The sequence below is a fragment of the Protopterus annectens genome, chromosome 8.part0 (genome assembly GCF_019279795.1).
Source record: "Protopterus annectens isolate FY-2018-M chromosome 8.part0, PAN1.0, whole genome shotgun sequence".
NCBI lineage: Eukaryota > Metazoa > Chordata > Ceratodontiformes > Protopteridae > Protopterus > Protopterus annectens.
Window position 1 is genome coordinate 1,680,412,562 of NC_056741.1, and position 26,850 is coordinate 1,680,439,411.

Here is a 26,850-nt window from a genome sequence, read left to right on the forward strand (position 1 = left end):
ACAGGAAGAGCAAATTGGTTTATAGCTTGGATTTTGTTGCTAGTTGTCAGTGCTGTTTCCAGAATTAATTTAAGTCTTCTAAAGTATTCCTTACTGAGGTTTATTCGCATTTATTCATGTTTTATTGTTGATCCTTCATCAGTTCTCAAATATTTATACACTCCCTCTTGCTCAAGTTCTTTTATATCACATTCTTGTCCCAAACTGATATATTCCCGCTGCTGCAGTTTTCCTGCTTTAAAGGTTGCTTTTCCACACTTATCAAGACCAAATGACATTCTTATATCATCTGAAAAAGTTTTGACAACTTGCAGCTGTGCTTTCAGTTTCGCATCTGGTGAGCTATACTGTTTTAAATCATTGACAAAGGGAAAATGAGAAGTCTTTACACTTTGTTGTTTTTTAGGAGCCAAATTGTAGCCATGGCCTAAGTTGTTAAGTAAACAGCTTTATGGGTTAATGGCAAGGCAGAAAAGTAATGGTGACAGAGAGTCACCCTGGAATATCCCCCTCTAAATTTTTGTCCCTGGGATAATAATCTGTCCTTTATCATGGCTTAATTGCAAAGTGGTCTGCCACTGTTTCATGGTCACTGTAATGTAGTCAGTCAGTGTAGGGAGGGTGTATCTTATATATTTTGAAGCACTCTTTTATCCATGAATGTGGAATACTATCAAATGCCTTTTTATAGTCAATCCATGCCGTACTTAAATTCTTCCCCTTTTTACAGTTCTCCAGTATGACTTTATTTAACAAAAAATAATCTTTTGTTCCATATGACTTTCTTTTATTACCCTTTTGTTCTACTGCCATAATTGATTTTTCTTCTAAATGACTATAAATTCTGTTGGCATAAATTCCCCTGTATAGTTTATACATCACCAGAAGGCAAGTTATTGGTCTATAATGTTTAGGGTACTTGCAGGTTAACTCTTAAGGAGGAGCATTGTTTGCCTGTTGTTAGCCAGGTTGGTGTCTTTTCGGGGTGCGCATACAAATAGTTCTTACTCATATAAGTCATCTAGTTATTTGATAGATAGTAGACGCTGCCCATCAAATAGATATTTTTATCTATGGGTAGTTCAGTTAGCACACTTAGTAATCATTTCTGGTCTTTGGATGGCATGGAATGTGATCTGTGGTAGGCTATGAACTGATAATTTCTCTTGTTCAGTGTGATTTGAAGATCGTTAAGTGATGTTTGTTCATTACAGGGAATCTGTCTAGAGCAGAGTTGTCCAACAGGTGGCCCTAGGGACACAATCTAGGCCTCTGAGTTATTTTATCTGGCCCTTGGTATGTCAGATAAACTGTTTTTAATGGACAGATACATGTTGACCATGGTAATGTGGTGATCCCCAAAGTTTGCAGAGTATAATAAGTAGCCCCTGAACTGTATGGTAAGTGGTCCCTGAGCCAAAATGTTTGAGCATCCCTTGTCTAGAGAATAGCTTTTCTGTCAACTATTGAACACCCCCACACTTTCTGACAGGTCTGAATGAGTGATGCTAAAGCTGGTAAAGAGGGAGTGCTGCCTTTACACTGAAACCAAGTCTTTGCCAGAGTACTGATATGGAAGTGTTCATGTTGCAGGAAGGTTTCAGATCTAAGACTGTGGCACTGAGCAGAGCAAACCTTAGGTGATCAAGAATGAAACTGCACTGCAAGACCTTTTTTATGTTGGAGTGTACAGAAGGTGGACTCTACCACGTGCAAAATGCACTATGGGGGCATCATGTGCTTTGGTCATTATTAGTGTAGGAGAATATTTTCATCTTAGTAATACACTGAATTAGATGAATATGATAGAGATGTGTTAGTGTATTTCCCGTTTCTCTTTCCTCCTCATTCTTAGATTTTTGTTCCATTTTTTAAACCTTGGCATATGTTGATTTAGTGTCACCTTCTGGAGCTGTGAATGAGTTAGTATTTCTTACTGGTCCTCTGTGTAAGTAAGAGTTAAAATAACTTGTTGCCTTCCTTTATGTATGCAAGTAGCATTTTAGAGCATTTTTAAAATAATAGGTGGGTGGAGAGGGTAACAACATTAGATGCAAGTACAACATATAAATTTCTGGCTACACCCCGACTGAAGGGACAGAGGAAGACAAAACGTCCACGTTTGCCAGTTTGCCAGCTGGGCCAAATTACTAAGGCAGAAATGATATATTGAACCTAGTCCATCAGTGGGCAAGTGGATATGTTGGGTAGGTAAATCTTACCGTTGAGGTTATGTACAAGATAATTGCAGTAACATTGATAAAACAACTGCTTGAAACTACAAGGAAAAAATGATGTAATAAAGTGTAATGTGAGAGCACCACACAGTTAGTGTTTGTTACAACACACAAATGCAGTATAACAACAATAGTGTGAGGGCTGAAGGGGTAGTAGAATGTAAGCACAGCAAGCTCCAAGAGTATGCTAACTCTAGGACGGGGGCTGAACAAATAGTAAAACTTACACACAGAATACATAGAAAAGCAAGTTCACATTCCACCAGCAGCATGATTAGAGGTTGCCCAGGATGCCCCACACCATGCACTTCCTGGAGTGATTTCTGCCAGCAGAATAAAGAGAGTTTGGCTCTGATGCCACAAAATACACACTTCAAAAAGTGAGTAGTCCCTGGTGCTGTAAAATGCTTACTTTAAGGTGTCATTTGGTTCAGGCACCATACAATTATTGTACCAAAAATTTCACTTATAACTCTATACACATCTGACATATTTCTCTGTAGATTTTGTTAAGTGCAATTTCTCTCAAAGTAATTGTTTAGAAACTTCATTCAGCAAAAGAGGACTTTCACTTTTCCTTGAGGTGTACTGACCCTGTAGCTGTAAATAACAAGTTGTAAAGTGCAGTAGGTCTTTTGCATGGTGGTGCAGTGAAATATCTTGTTTGTGATGTATTTTCTGATATTTTGATTCTAGAAATTGCCCTTGCACAATTTCACCTTGAAAACATATGCCATTAAACCTTATTTCTTTTACTTATATTTTGCACAGTTATAAGCTGCACCACAATAATGTGTGCATGTGTGTGTTTTAATTGCTTATCACCCCTACAGTACACAGAGTTCACTGTAGCTCCAAATATCAGCCACACATGCCGAGACCTTTAATTTTTTTTTCTTGCAATTTTACTCAGTTTTGTTGATAAGAAGTTTTTTTGAGATGATCATTGGCTTATACTGTTTGTTTGTAAAGTGCTATGTTAAAGCATTACAATACACTTGGGGTTACTGTTTGTAAAGTGCTATGTTAAAGCATTACAATACACTCGGGGTTACTGTTTGTAAAGTGCTATGTTAAAGCATTACAATACACTCGGGGTTACTGTTTGTAAAGTGCTATGTTAAAGCATTACAATACACTCGGGGTTACTGTTTGTAAAGTGCTATGTTAAAGCATTACAATACACTCGGGGTTACTGTTTGTAAAGTACTATGTTAAAGCAATACAATACACTCGGGGTTACTGTTTGTAAAGTGCTATGTTAAAGCAATACAATACACTCGGGGTTACTGTTTGTAAAGTGCTATGTTAAAGCATTACAATACACTCGGGGTTACTGTTTGTAAAGTGCTATGTTAAAGCATTACAATACACTCGGGGTTACTGTTTGTAAAGTGCTGTGTTAAAGCATTACAATACACTCGGGGTTACTGTTTGTAAAGTGCTATGTTAAAGCATTACAATACACTCGGTTACTGTTTGTAAAGTGCTATGTTAAAGCATTACAATACACTCGGGGTTACTGTTTGTAAAGTGCTGTGTTAAAGCATTACAATACACTCGGGGTTACTGTTTGTAAAGTGCTGTGTTAAAGCATTACAATACACTCGGGGTTACTGTTTGTAAAGTGCTGTGTTAAAGCATTACAATACACTCGGGGTTACTGTTTGTAAAGTGCTGTGTTAAAGCATTACAATACACTCGGGGTTACTGTTTGTAAAGTGCTGTGTTAAAGCATCACAATACACTCGGGGTTACTGTTTGTAAGTGCTGTGTTAAAGCATTACAATACACTCGGGGTTACTGTTTGTAAAGTGCTGTGTTAAAGCATTACAATACACTCGGGGTGATCTTCTTTTCTTCTTTTAATTAGGCAGTGGCTTACATGTTATATAAATACAAATGCCAGTATCTAACTAAGAAGCTTGTCTGTCAGTACTAAACTTAACTTTTTCTTTTTTTTTTCTTTCTATTGGCTTTGTGGCTGTATGTATATATATGTGTGCGGTTCCACTTTATAATCTCGCAATACTGAAATCTCGAATTTCAGTATCTCAAAGCCATTATGTATTTGCAGTTCCACTTCATAATCTCGAAACACTGAAATCTTGAATTTCAGTATCTCGAAATCATAAAGTCGAAATCACAAAACACAGACAGCTCAAAACCGCAAAACTTCAAATCCCGAACACACAGCATACACCACACTACAATACCCACACTACAAAACAAAAAAACACAAAAATATAACCCCACACATCCACAAACCTACATTACAAATAAGCAGGGGGCAAGCGCCCCTGCACCCCCCATGTGGGGGGCTATGCCCCCCCAAACCCCCCTACTTATATATACTAACTAGGAGAGGACATAAAGAGAAAAAGACAGTAAACTCACACCCAGACATTCTACAGTCCATCTCACACACACACACACACACACACACACACACACACACACACACACACACACACACACACACACACACATACAAACACCAACACATCCAACACTTACACACTCATACTTTCACCTCCCTACCCTAACCCACACATACAACTTACAGACACATTCACATACACTCAAACCTCCACCCAAAACCCTTACAAAACACTCACTTAACTTACATTCCACCTAAATCCACACACTACACTGGACACCATCCACACAAAACACTGCACGTAACGTAGTGTAAAGCCATAACTGAAATTCGATATATTAGAATTCGCGATTATGCACTTTCACTATTTTGAAAATTCGACTTTATGGTCTCGAGATACTGAAATTCGAGATTATAAAGGGGAACCATGTGTGTGCACATATGTCAAATATGCAGCAGGAGGCTGCAAAAATGAAGAAGGGTTGGTGATGGTATTCAGTAATTTCAATTAGACAAATCTTTGAATTAATGTGATGGGAGATGCAAGCTAATAATGTACTAATCAGTTGTCGTTGTATTATACAAACATCAGTTTGAACACATTTACAGAGCCACACTTGTAAATGTTCTTCTTTGTCATTAACAAGTGGCCCAGTACAGAGATGTCAGTCCTTCAGCTCTAAACCTCAGCTGGTTGATGAGATACATTATACAGTAACATACAGTTGACTCCACAGTTGATAAGTTGCAACAGCAGATTAAAGGGACCTTTGTTGTAGGCAATCCGTTTGGTCATATGCATTTGCTAAAAGTGATGATCTCAACTGCACAAGTTAATTTATCAACACTGTAGGAGAGGAGCAATCAATGAAAATAAGCAAACTGATTTCATATGGTGGAAAGTGTCATTTCTGAAAAATTACATAGTGCAGTATTAAAATTGTTCACTGCTTTAATTATTAAAATCCACAAGTTCATTTCTTCAAACTGACTCTTTACAAAGAAGCATAATTGTCAACTTCCTTTTTTTCCATTTTAACACAGGGTCTACGAGATCTTCTATAGCCAATGAATATACTGCCAAGTAATTAGCATATCAATAGAAGTAGATTTCATATGAAGGGAAGTGTAATCCTCAAAGCAGTAAATCTACACTAAAAATGCCAATTATTTTTTAATATTTACTATTTAATGTTTACTTTATCATCGTCTATTTCAATTTCCCTTTGTGACAGGTATTCTCTCATGTAATGTATTTATCTCTTGGCTGGGCATCTTCTACTCCTTTTCCCTTATTCCTGTCTTTCACAAATCTTCACCCAGTCTTCTGCTTTCCTGCACATGTGATTGAGTCCCTATAATCTCTTCTCCGTGGCCTAATCTGTAATTGTGGCTACACTGGCTCTGCTGTGATGTCCTTATTTCTTCATTTGTTGCCACAGTGTGCATCGTACCACCCATCATAGGTACTTCGTCTCAATAATTTCAAGTTTTCTTCACTGCCCTGCCTTCACTACCCAGGTTTCCATGCTGTACATAATTACTGGCCACACCACTGTTTTATATAAATCTCCTTCCTGTCCCTTCAGCATGCTTATGTCACATAAAACACCTGACACTGTGTCAGTCGGCTGCAGCCCTTCTGACTCTAGCTTTGGCCTCCTCATTCAGACTTCCCTTCTCCACAACCTCCCATCCTAAGTACTTGAAGCTGTTAACTTGGTCTGCTGTTTTCCCGCCTATTTCTGTTTTCATCTTCTTCTGGTTTCCCACACTTGCTGCCATAACAAATGTCTTGTGTGTACTGTTTCATCCCATGAGCCTTCAGTTTTGCATTCCATTTCTGTGTTTACTGAAGTTCCTGTTCATAGGTTCATAGATTAGTACTAGGATAACTGCTCTTGTGGGCCATTTTAAGCCTAGCTAATTACCCTATGTGAGAATCAAACCCTGTACCTTGTGACTGTAAGGTAAACACCTTAACCATTATGCCAACCTCCCAAGTGTTTGCTTGTAGTGCCACATTGTCTGCATGCAGCAACTTTGTTGATGTGTCCCCTCTAACCTGTTTGCTGACATGCTCCATCACTAGTATGAACAGCAGTAGACTCAAAGTTGAACCCTAATGCACCCCTACTCCCACTGGAAACCCCTTTGTAAGTGCAAACACTGTTCCTTCTTGCATTACTGGGTCCTTGTACATAGCTTTCACTAATTCTACCAAAACCTGTGGTACTTTGAACCACAGCAGAACTACCTAAAGCAGCTTTCTTGGGGCCTTGCCATACACTTTCTCAAAGTGTAGGACTACCCAGTTGGACTTTTTCCTGATATCCGGCTTCTTCTTCACTGTGTACCACATTAACATCACCAAATGGCATGGCACTTACCTAGACCAATGTATATACAATTTCTGGAATAGGCTGCCCTTACCTAGCAAGTAGAGTACTTCCTAAGGAACCATTAAAATCAGGCTAGGTAGCTGGGTTGGATATGTAGAGAAAGTCTATTTAATGGACCCATTGTGGCTGAGTTTCTTGATGGTTTGCTTTCAGTGGATCATAAGAGTTACAAGGCAACTGAGATGTGAGACCATTTCTGCCTTGCCAGTGCCCATTTTTAGACCTTTCCTCTCTTTTCAAGGATGGCCAGGTCAGACATACCATAGGTGTAATTATGAACACCTGTCCACTTGTCCAGCTTCTTCTTAAAGGCAGGCAGCCTGTCATACTGTTTAACATGGAGAGGAGGCTTGCCCTAGAGTATGGATAGGCACTGTATGATAAATCTGACTTTCCTTGTCTTATTTGTTTGTTGAACTAGAATTAGATGTCTGGCCCAAGTGTTAGCTGGACTGTTTGGTTTATGAAGTTTTAAGAGTTTTTGGACTACTGTATGCCTTACAATATAAACAAGGCAAAAATAATCCCTAATGTGTCTATATGAAACTGAGTATACAATTAAAGCCTCCAGTTCTTGGTAGCTCAGATCTGTTAAGCTTATGATCTTTTTAGATACACATTTCTGGGGTCTTTCCAATTCCTTGATATGTTTAGTAAGGTAAATCCCAAAGGAGTGATGTACTTTTATGGTGGGACTAATCAGGGCAGAGGACAAAGAGGTGTAGGGCTTCTTTCGAGTCCGAAGACATACCTTTAGCTATGGGCTGTGCAAGGTAAAAATATTTCCTAACCACTGCTGCATGATGGTCAAACATGAGAACACTGTCCACCCAAGTACCTGAATTTCTCACAGCTTTTTAATATTTGAAATGGTGTGTTGCCCATGCTTTAAATCCACCAGCTAGTAACAAGTATAATCTCCTGTTGGAGTGTATATCATAGGGGGACTTGAAAATGACTCCCATCTTACAATCATCTTTTGCATATTTTTTTTTCACCAGAGATCCTCATTTGATAAACTTAGATCTGGGAAGCAGATACAGAGTAGACAGACTACAGGATACTGTCGTTCTGAAACAGACTCCTCATCCATATAAAACAAAGTTCATTCCTGTCCATATTCAAGCACAACTGGATGGGAAACGGAAAATATACCCCAGGACTGCCCCGTGTACTACTAATGGACAGAGGCAGCTCCTAAATGCTTTATCCCATGCATGGATCCCCTCAAATTATCTGTGGTGTGATCCCAGTTATTCTTATTTGTGGTAATATATAATTATCAACCATGGGAGGGGTAAGGCCAATCCTACACCAAATAGCATGAGTTAATTTGAAAACAAAAAGGGAAATCAGCTAGGTTTAAAATGGTTCTCAAGGGTAGCTAACCTAGTGCTTATGTTTGAATCTATAATAGTGGAGGTCCCAGCACAGATCCCCAAGGAACTCAGCTAGTCACCTTCATGATCTTAGAGGATGCACCCCCTGCTTTTCCATTATGAGTCCTGTAGGTCCAACTAACTTCATACAGGTTAATGTGGCACTCCTTCAAGACTGGTGGCAACGCACGATGCATCGGAGACCATCCAGGTGCAATTAACCATAGGCAAGACTGCTCTGCAAATTGTAGCATGTTACAGGCCACCCTCACAAACTCAGGAACCTCACATGGCCTTCCTGAAAACACTAGAGGGGATAAATGTATCACCAAACACCATCATACTAGGTGACTTCAATTACCCTAATATAGACTGGGAACACTACTCAAGCCCAAACACCCTAGCCCAAAAGTTCCTGGAATTCATAAACTCAAATGCCATGGAACAACTAGTCACCATCCCCACAAGAGGAGATAACATACTTGATCTCATCATCACGAACATGGGAGCACAATGTTCAACACCGGAGGTGTACCCTCACTGGTGAGATCAGACCACAAACTAATCTCACTGGAGGTCCTCATCCCACCCCACCTGAAATAAAAAGACCACAGTAAAGAACTTCTCAAAAGCCGACTTCACACTTCTAAAGACTAGTGTGGTCTCCTTTAAGGCCCCGAGCGGCAGAAAACAGTACTCAAGCCGCTGAATCACTTACAAATGCCTTCTACCAGCACCTGCAGGACTGCATGGATAAGGCAATCCCAAGCAAAACAAAGACTCTTTGTACCAAAGGCAAGCGTCCAGTCTGGTGGACCCCAGCCATAAACAAACTCTACAACAAAAGGAGGAAGCTACTACAAGATAGAGCAAAATCCTTAAAAGGTAAGACACCCTTGATCACTATAAGTAAAAAACTAAGAGCTCTCATAAAATCATCCAAAGCAAATTTCGAGAGAAAAATAGCTAAAGACTCAAAAGACAATCATAAGGCCATCTTTAGCTATGTTAGAAACCTGGGAGGAAACTCCCAGATATGCTCAGAGCTAGTTCAAAATGATGTGAAGATTACTGATCCTACAGACATTGCCAACATACTGGCTGACAGGTTCAGTGCAAACTCCCCCCCCCAAAAGGAGAGATATCTATACCAAACGATTGCAGCCCCCCAAACATCTCCAGCGCCCAAGTGAGAACTGCTCTCTCCAAAGCAAAAAAACAGCATCCATGGGACCTGATGGTGTCCCCGGCTGTGTGCTCCATGAACTCAATGAGGAATTAAACCCACAGCTAGGACAGCTGTTTAATCAAAGTCTTACCTCTGGATACGCACCCAGGGAGTGGCGCACTGCAACTGTGGTACCACTTCACAAAGGCGGTGCCTCCACCGACCCTGGAAATTACCGGCCCATTAGCTTGACAAGCCTTATCTGCAAAGCCATGGAGAGGATCATAATGGACCTCATAAATAAAGACATAGGGAATTTGCAGACTTTGGATCCAACCCAGTTTGGCTTTGTCAAAGGCAGATCTTGCCTTTTAAACTTGGTTGACTTTTGAAACAGTCACCAAAGCCATTGATGAGGGAAAGGCAGTCCATACAGCCTACCTCGATCTGGCTAAGGCCTTCGATACAATACCCCACTCGGGTATCATTGAAAAACTCATCAGCTTAAATGTCAACCCATACATCACAAGATGGGTTGCAAACTGGCTGAGTGACAGAACCCACAGGGTCAGAGTTGCTGGCGCCATGTCAGACTCAAAGCCTGTCACAAGTGGTGTCCCACAGGGCTCAGTCCTGGGCCCACTCTTGTTTGGCATCTACTTTTCAAGTACAAGCAAACACAGGAGGGTTATGGCTGACAAAGTTTGCAGATGACTGCAAACTGGGCGCCATAGTAGAAAACACATCTGATACAGATATCCTTCAGAAGGGTCTCACAGAAGCGGATAACTGGTGCCAGAGCCACGGCCTAAAGTTAAATGCCAAAAATGCATAGTCATACCCTTCGGGAAAAACAAGGTTACCCCTAGCTACCAAATAGGTGGCAATCCACTGAGCACAGAAGAAGTTATCAGGGACCTGGGGACCCAGGTTGATAGTAGTCTGTCATTCGACACCCATGTAGCTAAAGTAGTTAGGAAGACCTTCTACATTGCCCACCTTATCATGAAGGGATTCTCATCTAGATCAAGGGAGGTCATAGTCTCCCTTTACTCATCACTCATCAGACCAATGATTGAGTACAATGCCCCATTCGGAATGTATCTGACCCGACACTTGCAGCAGCTGGAGAGGCCACAAAAGTTCCTCACCAAAAGGATAAAGGGTCTCAAAAATCTGTCCTATGCTGCCCGACTGAAAGAACTCCAGCTCTATTCAGTCGCCACCGCTGCTCAGAGGTGACCTTTGCCTAACATACAAGGCCATGTCAAACCCAGATTTGATGAATATGCTTCACCTCAAAAAATCTAGATCCATCAGAGCCACAAGGGCAGGAGACTTAAACCTTGACACGGCTATTAATAGGACGTGCGGGAGGGATAGATTCATCACCCAAAGACTCCCTATGCTGTGGAACAAAATCCCGGTACATGTGAGGCAGAGCACCTCGCTGGCCTTGTTCAAGAGAAATCTTGACCAATGGATGGGAGATCACAGATATACCCCAGGGATAACCTCAGTGTCACTGCTCGACAGAGGCACAGCAAAATAATGGGTATAGTTCCCCATACTAAAGGGTTGGCGTAAGCCACAAAATGATGGGCTAGGCTTGTAAATGCCCTCGGGCAGATAGCCTAGTATGAACCTATGAACCTATGAACCTAAGCTGGTCCAAAGACCCTTTTCAGCCATTACACAAGTACTACGACAATACAGAAACATAAACTAGATTGAGTCTTCCACAATATAAGCAAAATAATAATATAGGATAGAACAGCAATGAGAATAAAGGTTGTTGTATTAAATACAGAATAGAATTTAAGTTGCAGCCATTTTAATGTCATTAAGCAGAGAACAGCATTTGTAAGGGGCACTGATAGGGATAGTTACATTAAATAAAGTAACATGAAATACCTATTGTAAGCATCTCAGTGGCATAGGTCATTGGGAAGATGATTGAATAAACTATAAAATAATTGTGGCAGCTGTTTTACAGCATCTTAATATTATTTTGCAAGGAAAGCCATAAAGCAGGAGTTTTTTTTTTAAGTGATTCACTTGGTTTCATCATTCTTAACCTATGTGTTAAGTTCAGTAAGTTACTTGAAGTTTTCATTAAAACAAAACTTTTCTGAAACAAGGAAGAGTTATATAGTAGGTGCGAAAGAGGTGAAAATGTCCCCATTCATAGTGATGAGGCAGTATAGACAGAGATTTGTTCTGTATGTCTGATTTATCTGCTATCAGTACATCACCCAGAGGGATTTTAATGTTAATACAAAAGACATTGACCTGGGGGGGGGGGGGGGGGGGCTTTGTAGGAGGCGAGGAATGTTTTCTGGTTTTCTGTTTTGAACAGGTCATTTGACTCAGTAAATAACTCACAGTCAGTGTGAAAAGATGGAAGAGATTTTTTTGCAGACTTTTTGAATTACTTGGAGAGATTAATTTTCTTTTTTAAGTATTTTGGCTAGTGACGATGGATTTACTGATTAGGCTGTGTGGATTTTGTGAAATGGGAGCTTCTCAGTTTATGTCTAGTGAGGTATATGTAAGGGATAATGGCATTGTTTTGATACATTGATACTGAGTGGGTTTTAAATGTGTAGAGCAGAAAAGTCATCAGCTTTGTAAAAGCTGGACACTACACTACCTGCAGATACTGCTATAGATTAGAAGTAAATCTGCAGTTATATTTCTAAGAGCTTGTTAGTCTAATTGTACTGAATTATTGATTACAGCTCTTGTGCTTACCTTTTGAAGCTAACATAAGTAAGAGTTATAAGTAATAAGTTATAAGTAAGTCAGTGTTGTAATACTTTGTAACCTGGGCTCTATCTAGATAACTCAGTCAAATCCAAAAACAAACTGATGAAATTCAAAAACTGAGACAAAATGGTAAACCACACACACTATTTAATGTTAGCGCTTTCGTACACCAAGTATTATATATTTGTTCAGACATTATTTCCCAGGATACAGTAGCTTAAAAAGAAATCATTGTCATGCCAATTAATTGAATAAATTAATCAATCACAAAGAAATTCATTGTTGCTTAAAGGAACATACCAAAACTCCTGTTTTAAAAAAAATATATATATAAATCATTATACAAAGGTGTATTTTTACTAAAATAATCATACAAAAACGTTTTAAAGAATGCCACAAAAATACTAATATTAGTAGTAATAATGATGATAATAATAAAATTACTTTTATCAAATTCATATATATATATATATATATATATATATATATATATATATATATATATACACACACATACTAAAACTTTATTCATTATTAAATCAAACATCACCTCTCTTGTGCTTTTAACTTTAAGCAGCATTTAATGGAGCATGTCTCATTAAGTCCAGGACAGGTGTGTCCATTGGTCTGGGCTTGCCACATTAATTCTCGTTCTTCAAGCCTGAGCTCCCATGAACCACCCCTAATGTTTTTTTCAATATGGTCATCCACAATAAATTGGAGACTGTGGGACTGAAACTCAGCTATATGTCTGGCTAGGGCATTAGTGCTGATATTCCTAGTAATGTCATATAGATGTTCATATATACGCTGTTTAAAAGGATGTTCTGTCTTGCCCAAATAAAAGGCTGGACATTGGCGACAGGTAGCCAAATATACTATGCCCTGACTATCACAAGTGAATTTGCCCTTGATAATATATTTAGTCCCACGTATTAATACATGTGTACCTGTCTGGATGTCCAGGCAATAATGGCACTGTCCACATTTATGCATGACCCAAGACTGATTGTGAGTGATTCTAGGAGCTTCTAATAATGCTTTTAAATTGATACTACTAGTAGTTTTATATCAACACTAGTAATAGGTGACTCTATAGTCAGACACACTGATGTTCCGCTTACCAGGCTGAACAAGGAGAGGGTAACGGTGAGCTGCCTAGCGGGAGCTAGGATCCGCCACATAACACACGCACTCAGCTCACTCCAAAGCAAGTACAAATATGACTCCGTCATTGTCCATGCCGGCTTGAATGATATGAGACGTACCTCCCTGGACTACATGAAAAGAGACATAGAGGAGCTCTCTGATTATGTAGCCCAGGCTGGTATGACCCTGACCCTGAGCAGCATCTTGCCCTCACCAAGAATGATTTCACAATACAAAGACAAGATGATCAGCTTTAATAATTGGCTGAAATACTGGTGTCATTCTAGGGGGATCCAATGTCTGTCTGCTTGGGATGACATGCTGGACAAGCCATGCTGCTTCGCAAGGGACGCCTTGCATCTGTCACCACTGGGCTACTGGATATTGGCTAAGGCTCTTGCCACCCCCGTAGTGCCTTTTTTAGGCAAGGCTCAAAAGACAAACTCACCTCCTTAGAAAACAAAAATGGAAAAAAAATAAGGGTAATGCTGCTCAATGCCAGAAGTCTAAATCTCAAGATGCAGGCACTTGATGCACTCCACAGCATGGAGAACATCGACGTCTGTGCAGTAACTGAAACCTGGTTCGAGGCTCCTGAGAGCACCCCAGTGCTACCTGGCTATACCTCGTATCATGCTTTTCGGCCCCAAAACTTGGGCCAAACCAAAAAGGGAGGGGGAGTGTCCATATTCATCAAGGACACCCACACCTCCAGGTTAGTGGCAACACATGAAGCATCAGAGACCATCCAGGTGCAACTAACTGTAGGCAAAACTGCTATACAACTGGTAGCATGTTACAGACCATGCTCCCAATCTCAGGAACCCCATTCAGCCTTCCTGAAGACATTGGAGGATATGAATGTCTCACCAAATACCATCATATTGGGAGACTTCAACTACCCTAACATAGACTGGGTGTATTATTCTATCCCAAACACCATAGCCCAAAGGTTCCTGGAATTCATAAATTCAAATGCAATGGAACAGCTAGTCACCTCTCCCACAAGGGGAGATAATATACTAGACCTTATCATCACAAACATGGGGACAAAGTGCTCCACACCGGAAGGATACCTCTCACTAGTGAGATCTGACCACAAACTAATCACCTTGATATACATATCCCACCACCACCCCCAACACAAAAAACTACAGTGAAAAACTTCTCAGAAGCCGACTTTACACTTCTTAAAACTGAGATGGTATCCTTTAAGCCCACTGGGCCAGTAGAAACCTCATCCCACAATGCAGAATCCTTCACAAATGCTTTCTACGGACATCTCCAAGAATGCATGGATCATGCAATCCCAAATAAAACCAAGATCCTCTCCACCAAAGGCAGGCGTCCTGTCTGGTGGACCCCAGCCATAAACAAATTGTATAACAAAAGAAGGAAGCTACTGCACGACAGAGCAAAATCCCATAAAGAGAAGGCATCTCTGACCAGCACTAGTAGAAAGCTACGTTCTCTCATAAAAACATCCAAGGCCAACTTTGAGAGAAAAATCGCTATGGACACTAAAGATAACCACAAGGCCTTCTTCTGCTATGTTAGAAACCTGGGCGGAAACCCTCAGATATGTTCAGAGTTAGTTCACAATGACAAAAAATACACTGAACCCACAGATATTGCCAACATTCTGGCAGACAGGTTCAGTGCAAATTTCTCCTCCTCACCCCAAAAGAAGAAATACTTATCCCAGCTGAATGTAACCTCCCTGTCATCTCAGATGTCCAGGTGAGAACCGCCCTCAGCAAAGCTAAAAACACAGCATCAATGAGACCTGACGGTATCCCGGGTTGCGTGCTACGTGAACTCCAAGCGGAGCTAAACTCGCACATAAAAATGCTATTTAACCTTAGCCTTACTACAGGATATGTACCTGAACACTGGCGTACAGCAACAGTAGTCCCACTCCACAAAGGAGGCACCTCTACAGACCCTGGTAACTACTGCCCCATAAGCTTAACCAGCCTGGTCTGCAAAGCTATGGAAAGAATCATTATGGAACTCATAAACAGACTCATTGGGGACTTACAGACACTTGATCCCACCCAGTTCGGCTTTGTAAAGGGCAGATCCTGCCTTTTGAACCTGGCTGACTTTTTCGAAACAGTCACTAGAGCCATTGACGAGGGCAAAGCAGTCCATACAGCCTACCTGGATTTGGCTAAAGCTTTCGACACAATACCCCACTCTGGCATCATAGACAAGCTCAACAGCTTAAATGTAAATCCATATGTCTCAAGATGGGTTGCAAACTGGCTAAAGGATAGAACCCATAAAGTCAAAATCGCTGGAGCCATGTCAGACTCAAAGCCAGTCACAAGTGGAGTCCCACAGGGCTCTGTCCTGGGACCCCTCTTGTTCGGCATTTATTTCTCAGATGTGGAAGCAAACATGGGAGGGTTGTGGCTGACAAAGTTCAGAGATGACTGCAAACTAGGCGCCATAGTCGATACACCAGCTGACACATACATCCTACAGAAAGGCCTCACTGAGACGGACAACTGGTGCCAGAGTCATGGCCTTAAACTAAATGCCAAAAAATGTATAGTCATCCCCTTTGGGAAAAACAAAGTACCCACAAATTATCACATAGACAGTAACCTACTGAGTATGGAAAAAGTAATCAGAGACCTGGGGACCCAAGTCGATAGTGACCTCTCATTTGACACCCACGTTGCCAAAGTGGTTAGAAAAACTTTCTACCTTGCCCACCGTATCATGAAGGGATTCACATCCAGATCAAGGGAGGTCATTGTACCCCTATACTCCTCCCTTATCAGGCCCATGATTGAGTACAATGCCCCATTTGGTATGTACCTCACCCGGCACTTGCAACAGCTAGAGAGACCCCAAAAGTACCTCACCAAGAGGATCAAGGGTCTCCAACATATGTCATATGCTGCCAGACTAAAGAAACTCCAGCTCTATTCAGTAGCATACCGCCTACTCAGAGGTGATCTGTGCCTGATGTACAAGGCCATGTCCAATCAGGAATTGATGGACATGCTCCACCTCAAAAAATCCAAATCCATCAGAACCATGAGAGCTAAAGATTTAAACCTCATCACAAATATGAATAGGACATGCTGGAGGGATAGATTCATAACTCAGAGGCTTCCCATACTCTGGAACAGAATCCCAGTTCATGTTAGGCAGAGCCCCTCACTGACTCTCTTCAAGAGAAATCTTGACGAGTGGATGGGAGATTGTAGGTTTACCCCAGGGGTCATCTCTGTGTCACTACTAGACAGAGGCACAGTAAACTAATTCTGTTATGTAAGGGGGGTCTTCAGTGTGTCACTACTAGACAGAGGCACAGTATTCTAAATCTATTCTGTACACTTTTGTACCATTACATGGGGTGGCGAAAGCCACATCACTATGGCTAGGCTTATAAATGCCCCAGGGCAGATAGCCTAGTACTAAACTATGAAACTATGAAACTATGAATTGAGTCCTCTTTTATAGGTCACCAAGGGCCTCATCCCTAAGGAATTCATGATTGTACGGTCTTCTAAAATGAAATTCCAATTATTAACTAGAATATTCCTAAAGCCTGCAGCATTAGTGGAATACTGAGTTAGGAAACTGGTAACATAGTTGTTTCCAGCATTTCCATTTATAGATTCCTCATCAACAAGAAGGGTTGGTGAACAAGAAACATCTCCATCTGGGGAATAACCTATTGACATAATAGGCTTAAAGTGACCTCTCTGTCTTTTTATTTTAACTTCCACAATAAGGTGGTCAATAAGGGAGTCCAGATATGCACGTTTGATAAACATATTTCTAAGGTTATCACATTCTTTCAAAAATTCATCATCTCTGGATATCATTTTCGACGCCATTACCAACTGACCTTTGACCACTGCTCTTTTTTGATGGTATGGATGATTACTGTGGAAGTGTAGAAAGCAGTTGGAATATGTAGGTTTCCTATAGATTTGTGTTGCATATCTATTATATATTCCATCTTTATAAAGCCTTATGTCAGGAAAGTTAATGGTCTGGCTATTAAATTGGAAAGTAAATTCCAAAAGGATAGTAAAACTAGTCATAACCTCGACCAATTGGGTTGCATCTCTTTCTTCACCATTAAAGATGAAAAAGATGTCGGGCCAAATTCAGGAAGCCTCCGTGTAAGAGTTATAACTCTTACACGGAGGCTGCAGTGAAACTGTGTGATGTCAGCATGTCATGCATATGCATGAGGTGCATGAGGCATGCTGAATCACACTAGTAACTCTTACACGGTCCGTGTAAGAGAGTAGGGGGCGTGTCAGTAGGCTAAGCCCTGCAAGCGGACACGCCCCCGGAAGACTAGAATGGCTGAAAGTAAACAGCCACGAGAGAGGCCATGGAAATGTGCATAAACACACTACACAACACATGCCCGATAGACCATCACTGTATAAAGTGAAGAGATGTAATAAAATTAAATTAAAACCTTTTTTTTTTTTTAAACCCGTAAATGTTTGCTACTGTGTGTGCCCGTGCTTGTGGTGTGCTACTAAGCGCAATCACAGTTAGCAATCAGTGGAAAAGGATATAAGAACTAAATATGCAAAGTAAGCCAAGAAGTAATAGCTTAGCGGTAGAGTTGCCGGCCTAAGAGTAGGCAGGCAGGGTTCGAGCCTCCACAACAACCTTTTTTTTTTTGTAAATAAGCACTAAAAGCCCCTGACAGTATTGTACAAATGTAAATGTATTCCCTTTTGTAAAATGGAATGAAACGGAGCATATATTCTGAAGTAACACAATAACAAAAATAGTCAGAAATGTACTGATAGCTAAGCTGCTGTGAGACGGAGTGCCCGTAGCTGAGTAGTGTTTAAAAAGCTGCAAACTGCGTGCCTGTTGCTAGGCATCGGTTTAACAGACTGAAACTGTTTGCAACTAGCTGTGCTTAGCTGAACATGTGTGTCACTAGCCAATTAAGGTTTATCCCAGCGCACACCGTTTGCGCGGCGCTCCCACAAGCTAACTGCCAGTGCGCATGCGTTAGCTCCATGCAAATGAGCGCAGACCTGGTTTTAAATGCTTAAAAGTGCTTTTGGCATGTTTGCTTGACAGGTTTCAACTCATTTCTGTCAGGAAAATCAAAAATCAGTTGCCAGATTCGAACCCAGGATACCATGCACTAGAGTCAAGGTACTAAACCACTAAGCCATGACAGCAATACCTAGAAATGCAGAAATAGCATATATATGGGATAAAATCCAGAATGGAGCATGATAAAGCATTTTCAGTGAAGTAGATACAATTCCAAAACGGCCAATCAGAGAAATGTGCGGGAAAATCGGCATATATAAGCCCCATAGGTGGGAATACACAGCAGAAACGATTGTAGATCAGAGCTGCAGTCAGAATGAGTGGAGTAGGTGAGGGACGTTGCTTCGAGCACAGCGTTGGGGCATTGAGGAGTCCAGATACATGGTCTGGCTCCTTGTCCATCATCACGAGGCCCAACTCATGCAGGGCCAGGTCTCATGGGGAGCATATAGGGCAGAGGCATGGGACCAGTTGGCTCGTGATCTGACCAGTGCTACTGGCATTCCACGCACTGGTGAGCAGGTCCGTCACCACCATGCGGACTTGAAGCAACGCAAGCAAGACCAGTTGTCCGAATGGATCCAGGAGGCCCGGGATATGCCCAACGCCCCACTACTGAGTAAGTTACATTTTACTTATGTATGTAAGGATTTCAACTAGCTGATACCATGGAGATGTGTAGTCCAATATTACTTCTTTCGTATTACAGCTGCAGGTGTCCGCTCTATGAATCGCGAGATGCATGCCCGTAGGCTGGTGCGGATGTGCCACCGTGCAGGTTAGTAACCCCACCCAGTACTTGTAAATAAATATTATACTGTAGCATGTATCAGAACACTGCAGTGTATTGATTAAAAGTAATATAATGTGCAAGCAAGATTTGAAAGTCTGCAGGTATAGCTGCAACAAGTTCATCAGTATGCAAGTGTAACTGGAAATATAATTGATAGAATTAAACAGTGCTGTAATACAGATGTCCCACCATTAATTAAATATAGTGTAACCTGCAGTAGTCTCAAGAGTACAGCTTCAGAATCTGAGGTAGTCACATGTGAGATATATTCCCTGTTGAAATGCTGAATCATGACAGAAGTGAGGCTGTTGGAAAGTGTTTGAATCACCACTAGTCTAACATGTGAACAAAGCCTAGAAGTAGCAACCTGAACTGTGAATTTGCAGGATGTGTGAGACTGACAGAAAGGGTCATGTATGAATAAATAAAGTAGTAATAACCCCGAATATATTAGCCCCAGTGTGTTTCTACAGAACTAAATGCATGTGGGAAGTACAACTTAATATACCAAACTGATTTCAGTGTGTCAGAATCTGGAATGTCTAGCCAAATGCTGTATATGGTGATCACAGTAAACAATTTGCAGATAGAATGAATGATTATCTGACAGACTAAACAGCCATAGTTGTCCCCTGTCCTGTCATCAAAGTGTAGCAGGATGATGTATCTGATCAAATTCAAAATAAGTAGGATAGTGATGTATTTGTAACAGGTGTAGCTTGACAGTCAAATAAAATTTATTTTGAAACATCAGCCTCAACTTAATTGTGTACCTATTATAAATGTAAATCAATGTGTAACATATGAATGTGTCATCACTTTCTATCTCCGCCCAACCCTATAATTCCATATAACAACACCCACTAAATAATGGTATGTGAACATTTCATTAATCATGGACATTTGTCCGTTTCAAAAATATATGCATGTCTGTTCGTGCATGTGCCCTGTTCATACCTGCAAATCTGATGGCCTGTTGCCATTAATCAACCCTGCATGTTGTTTGACTGTGTATTTCTGTTCAAATAATGCATGTGATATTGATATGCCCCTTGTTCAATGGTGTTAATATCTGGGTGTTTGTTTGATGGGAATACCAATGCATGCTGTTACAACTAATCTGAATGGAATACAATGCCACTAACCCAAACTAACATAACTACTCACAAACCTAGAACGCTTGGGAAGGCAGGTCCCAGCGGACCCACCTCTCCCACCTCAGCTGGTGACTGCACCTGGCACTAGTGCCCAGGCGGACCCCCTCCGGTGGCCCTGTGCCACCTTCGGGTGGAAGCTGCAGGGGATGGGGCCCATCCCCTCTGCAAGTGTGGCCGGAGGGTTCGTCCACTCACCCTCCGCGGTGTCCGGTCTGTGGTGCGAAGGGAGATCCAAGACACTGTTCTTGGGCCCCTCGCCAGCTCAAGGCTCATGTGGCACAGCTAACGGCCCGGCCATTGCCCGCCTACACAGCCCCAGCACAGCCCGTCCTGGGCTGTGAAGGAACAGTGGCAACTGCCTATGGGTGGGGATATCAGTTCCACTGTTGCCATCTGTGGGCTCACGCATCTTGGAAATCCCAACCTCCGTCCCTGTCAGTTGTGTAACCCCCACGTGTGTCATACACGCCCCTGTATCGTCTTGTCTGTCTTGTCTGTTAACCTACCCAACCTACCTCCCCAGCTATACCGACTTCCTTCACCTGACATACCACTCTCACCTGAAAAAAAAAAAAAAGGGCACTCTGTACCCACAAAAAAATTATGCCCCATACATAGCTGTCCATGTCGCACACGTCTGCTTGACATTGAAACAGTTAATTACAATTGGCTCTACAACAACTATTAATGTTGTCCTGACACCTCTCTCAGGGGTGAAAGGTTTCCAATGTCTCACCAAAATACATGGAAATGCACAGCTGTTGCTACCAAAGACATGGGCATCTATGGGCCTTACCTACATCCCTCCTGCAAATCCCACGCTTGTTTCCCTACTGTCTTACCCTCTTTGTGACCCCTTTTTCACCACTTTCCTGTCACCCCTTTTTCTTTTCTTTCAAAGGAATTAGCGCGGGTGTGCGCTTGTGTTGGGGGCGCTCACCGCCAGTCTTGCGTGAGCTCCAGCATAAGTGCAGACCTGGTTTAAAGTGCTTAAAAGTGCCTTTATGGCACTTTGATTGACAGGTCCTGTACTCAGTTTGAAAGTTTGCTAAGAAAAATAAATTCCCACTGTCAGTCTCGAACCCAGGACCTTGGTAACATTAGTCTGTATGACCTACCACTAAGCCATGCCTGCTTTACAAGAGCACAGTGCTAAAATAAATATAACATGTAATAGTAGGAATCAGTATAAAGGCAATATAGGAGATGTACTATCTAAAGCATGTCAGGTAGAGTTTTAATGGCCAAATTACTGGATTCCCATACTAGTTCAGTGTGAACAGAAACAGCCCTGCTACCTGTTAGCTTGTACATAATAATGTAAGGTAATGTACATATGTGAAGGTATGTATATCTACACATACATATATATAAATATATATTAATACATATGAAATATAGTCGTAGGTCTCAGTAGCCATACACACTCACTACAGGAAACAGTGAACATAATTGCAGCAACCTGAATCTGCAACACAGCCTGACCCCTGTGTGACCTACTTACCCTTCTAACTGCTTAAAGGTGGCCTCAGCACTTTGATTGACAAGTCCTGTACTCAGTTTGAAAGTTTGCAAAGTAAAAAAATTCCCACTGTCAGTCTCGAACCCAGGATCTTGGTAACATTAGTCTGTATGACCTACCACTAAGCCATGCCTGCTTCGCAAGAACACAGTGCTAAAATAAATATAACATGTAATAGTAGGAATCAGTATAAAGGCAATATAGGAGATGTACTATCCAAAGCATGTCAGGTAGAGTTTTAATGGCCAAATTACTGGATTCCCATACTAGTTCAGTGTGAACAGAAACAGCCCTGCTACCTGTTAGCTTGTACATAGTAACGTAAGGTAATGTACATATGTGAAGGTATGTTTATCTACACATACATATATATAAATATATATTAATACATATGAAATATAGTTGTAGGTCTCAGTAGCCATACACACTCACTACAGGAAACAGTGAAGATATATGCAGCAACCAGAATCTGCAACACAGCCTGGCTCCTGTGAGACCTACTAAGCCCTTTAACTGCTTAAAGGTGCCTCCAGCACTTTGATTGATAGGCCCTATACTCAACTCAAAAGCAGAATATGAGCATACTAGTAGGCCCTACCACAAGACCATTGTAACACTAGTCTGTATGACCTACCACTAAGCCATGACTCTCATACAGGAATATAGTGCTAAATAAGTGGAACATGTAATAGTAGGAATGAAGATAAAGGCAATATAGTATGTCTACTACCCAAAGCATGTCATGCAGACTTTTATAGTCCCAATTACTGGGTTCCCATACTAGTGTAGTGTTAACAGAAACAGCCCTGCTAATTGTTAGCTTGTACCCAATAATGTCAACTAATGTACATATATGAAAGTATGTATATGTACACAGATATATATATATATATATTTATATAGCAATACATATGACATATAGTTGTAGGTGTCAGTATGCATACACACTCACTATAGGGAACAGGCAAGATAAATGCAGCAACCTGAATCTACAACACAGCATGAAGCATGGTAGATGTACTAAACTTCACACTCACAAAACACTGTCAACAGCATACCAGCATGGTCCACGCCCTACAATCTGAAAGGGCAACGCCTATCTCACATACCCTTTTATAGCAGTGTCCTGAAATCACAGTGAGACATGCAATCAGTACACACCCAGCTGCATGCAATTAGCAAATGCTGCCTTACAATTGGTGCAGAGGCCATCACATGGACCTATGCAGATACCTACAAAAGCAATGAGTACCCACACTACACTCATGCAATACATTCATTGCACAAAACCGACAGAGAAAGAGAGAGAGAGACAGAGAGAGAACAAAACAGAAATAAAGACAGCCAGCAGCAAAACCAGCAGCAGCAGCAGCAGCAGCAGCAGCAGCAAACTTCAAGCAGCACCAGTGACACACCAACAGCTGCCACAAACACAGGTAATGCAAAGTAGCAGGTTAATCCTGTGTATACTGTGACACCTCAAATGTATCATAGTTCACTATCTATAGGTATGTCCATGAGATAGGTTGTGTGTAGATAGTCATGAAATATAAACATATGTAATATTGTTGTACATGCGGGCCATAACTAACACTTCCATAGCTTAGAACACAAGGCCAGTTGTGCATATGATGCAGTAGTTCCCAGGGTCAGTAGAGGTTCCTCCTCATTGGTGTGGGACCACTGTGTATGTATGGCACTGTTCAGGTACATATCCTGTAGTATGGCCAGGGATTAATATCAGTCTGTCATGTGGTGCTATGTCCTCCAGGGGTGAATGTAGCACACATCCAGGGATACCATTTCGTAACAGTGATGATATGTGTTCTGCAATGATGAGGGTGGCTCTCACCTGGACATGTGAGAGGATAGGGAGGTTACAGTCATCTGGGATAACTAATAACACGTGTGTAGGACAATGGGGGTACCTGCACCTAAACTGTCTGCAACAATGTTGGCAATATCTGTGCATTTGGTGAATGCGAAGCATCTTAACACTGCAGACAACAGATGCCTTCCCGTCATGTGAATCTGCCCTGTGCTGCGTTAGCCTCCTACTATTGTTATATAATATGCCTGTATCTGTAGTCCACTGGACAGGATTAATAAGTGGTGTGCAGTTGTTCTGGGTTAGATAACTGTGTGCACAGTACATGCAGTATGTGGGATGTCTGTGGTAAGCATATGCAAAGGTGCTGGCGGTGTGTGTTGTGGCTTGCACTGGCCCAGTGGGCTGCATGGATAGCATCACTGTCATAACTACTGAATAACTGTGTAATAACATGCATACATAGCAAGGTAGTGTACTGTGCTTGTGGTGTTGTTCAGATATGTATATCCAGGCTGAGTAATGTGTGTCCACATCACAGGGTTGGATGGCAGCACACATCCAGTATGTATGGATGAACACCCAGAATGTGTCAGACGTGTCACCTGTGCAGACGTATCTGGCCATTACCTGTGCATCCCCACAACACACACACATGCAACATATGGCAGATGTACTATAGCAGTACACACATGTTCATAGGTTCATACTAGGCTATGTGCCCGAGGGCATTTACAAGCCTAGCCCATCGTTTTGTGGCTTACGCCACCCCTTTAGTATGGGGAACCATACCCATTATTTTGCTGTGCCTCTGTTGAGCAGTGACACTGAGGTAATCCCTGGGGTATATCTGCGATCTCCCATCCATTGGTCAAGATTTCTCTTGAACAAGGCCAGCGAGGTGCTCTGTCTCACATTATCGTGATTTTGTTCCACAGCATAGGGAGTCTTTGGGTGATGAATCTATCCCTCCAGCATGTCCTATTAATAGCCGTGTCGAGGTTTAAGTCTCCCGCCCTTGTGGCTCTGATGGATCTAGATTTTTTTAGGTGAAGCATATTCATCAAATCTGGGTTTGACATGGCCTTGTATGTTGGGCAAAGGTCACCTCTGAGCAAGCGGTGGCGACTGAATAGAACATACATGGACATGCTGGAGGGCAAATTCCTAACTGAGAGGCTCCCTTCACTCTGTAATGAGCTCGAACAGTTGAGAATGAACAGTTCATAGGTTCATACTAGGCTATTTGCCCTAGGGCATTGGTAAGCCTAGTAGAATGTGTTTGTCTTTGCCACCCAATCACAAGTTATGCTGCTATGCCCTTGTCCGACTTTAGTATACTGTGCCTCTGTCTAACAGCGACATAGAAGTGATACCTGGGGTACAACTATGATCTCCATCCACTCATCCAGATTCCTATGGAAGAGAGTCAATGAGGGACTCTGCCTAACCAGTAGTGTGAGCTCATTACAGAGTGAAGGGAGCCTCTCGGTTAGGAATATGCCCCTCCAGCATGTCCATGTATGTCAGTGCTGAGGTCCAGCTCTCCTGAGCATGTGGCTGTATGGGACTCTGATTGCCTGAGGTGCATCACGTTCATTACTGCTAGGTAGGACATGGCTGTATATGGCATGCACAGATTGCCTCTGAACAGGCAGTATGCCACTGAGTCCAGCTGGATTCACTTTACCTGGGCAGCATATGACATCTGTGTGAGCCATTGCATCCCCTTGATGATGTACTGTTGTCCTGTAACAGTTGCTGTAGGTATCTGGTTAGGTACATCCCAAAAGGTGCATTGTACGCAATTATAGGCCTGATGATGGATGAGTACAGAGGCACAATGACCTCCCCTGCCATACATGTGAATCAGTCATGATTAGCTGGGCTATATAATATGTCTGTCAATCCATGTTGGCCATGTGGTAGACAAATGACAGACCGCTACCATGTTTCTTCCCCAGGTCCCCAACTACGTCTTCTGTACTCAATGGCCTAACACCTATGTTGTACTGTGCCACCAATGTGGAGGCGTGGGAATCTGTATTGAATACTGATACTCCCCCTCCCTTGTTCAAGTGTTGTGGCCGACAAGAATGGTAACAGCTATAACGTGGTAGTACTGGTGTGCTCCTGTGAAACCTGAAACAGGTTCATGTTACTGCACAGATATCGATGTCCAGAATGCTAGGTAGGGTTTTGGGTGCGTGCATCCTTGGGTCTAGACGTCCAGTGTTGAGTAGCATCACTCTTACTTCCTCATCCTTTGTGATACAAATGGATGTGGGTTTGCCTTATGAGCCTTGCCTAATACAGGCACTATGGGTGTAGCAGGACGCTCTGCCAAATATCAATAGGACTGTGGTGACAGGTGCAAGCTGTCCCTAGCAAAGCATACCACCCCAAGATGGCAGGCATTGGCACACCTGTGAATGACACCAGTATGTCAGTCAATTGTTGGAAGGGATCATCGTGCCTTGATATTGTGGCATTGTTCTAGGTGAGGGTAGGATGCTACTCAAGGTCAGGGTCAAACTGTCTTGGGCTACGTGCTCAGAGAGCTCTGTAATGTCTCATGTCATGTAGTCCAGGGAGGAATGTGTCAGGCCATTCACAGCAGCATGGACATTGACTGAGTCATACCTGTACCTGCCTTGGGGTTACCTGACTGTTTGTGTTATGTGGCAGGTCATAGTGCCTGACAGGCTGCACACCGTGACCCTCACCTCGTTAAGCCTGGTGAACGTGATGTGAGTGTGCCTGATGATAGAGGCACCTAGTACATGTGTATGAGGTGTGTTGTTAACTGTTAATGGCTGTGAGTGTTCAACACATTGGCTTTGTGTGATATGTGTTGCACATGTTCGTTTATGTGGTAGTGGTTGCCTGGATGTCTGCTTAGGAGGTTTCTGCTGCATAGGCAGAGCTGTGGTCTGAGCCTACAAGTATGATCATGTGTGATCATGTGTTAGGTCCGCTGTTGTGGTAGGTCTACGTGAGAC

General features: G+C 42.0%; 1 protein-coding gene across 10 annotated transcripts in view; it reads left to right on the top strand.

Annotated features, from left to right (window-relative positions):
* Positions 1-26,850, top strand: part of PKNOX2 (PBX/knotted 1 homeobox 2) — a 3,468,198-nt gene that overhangs the window by 2,249,833 nt on the left and 1,191,515 nt on the right. The window lies entirely within an intron of this gene.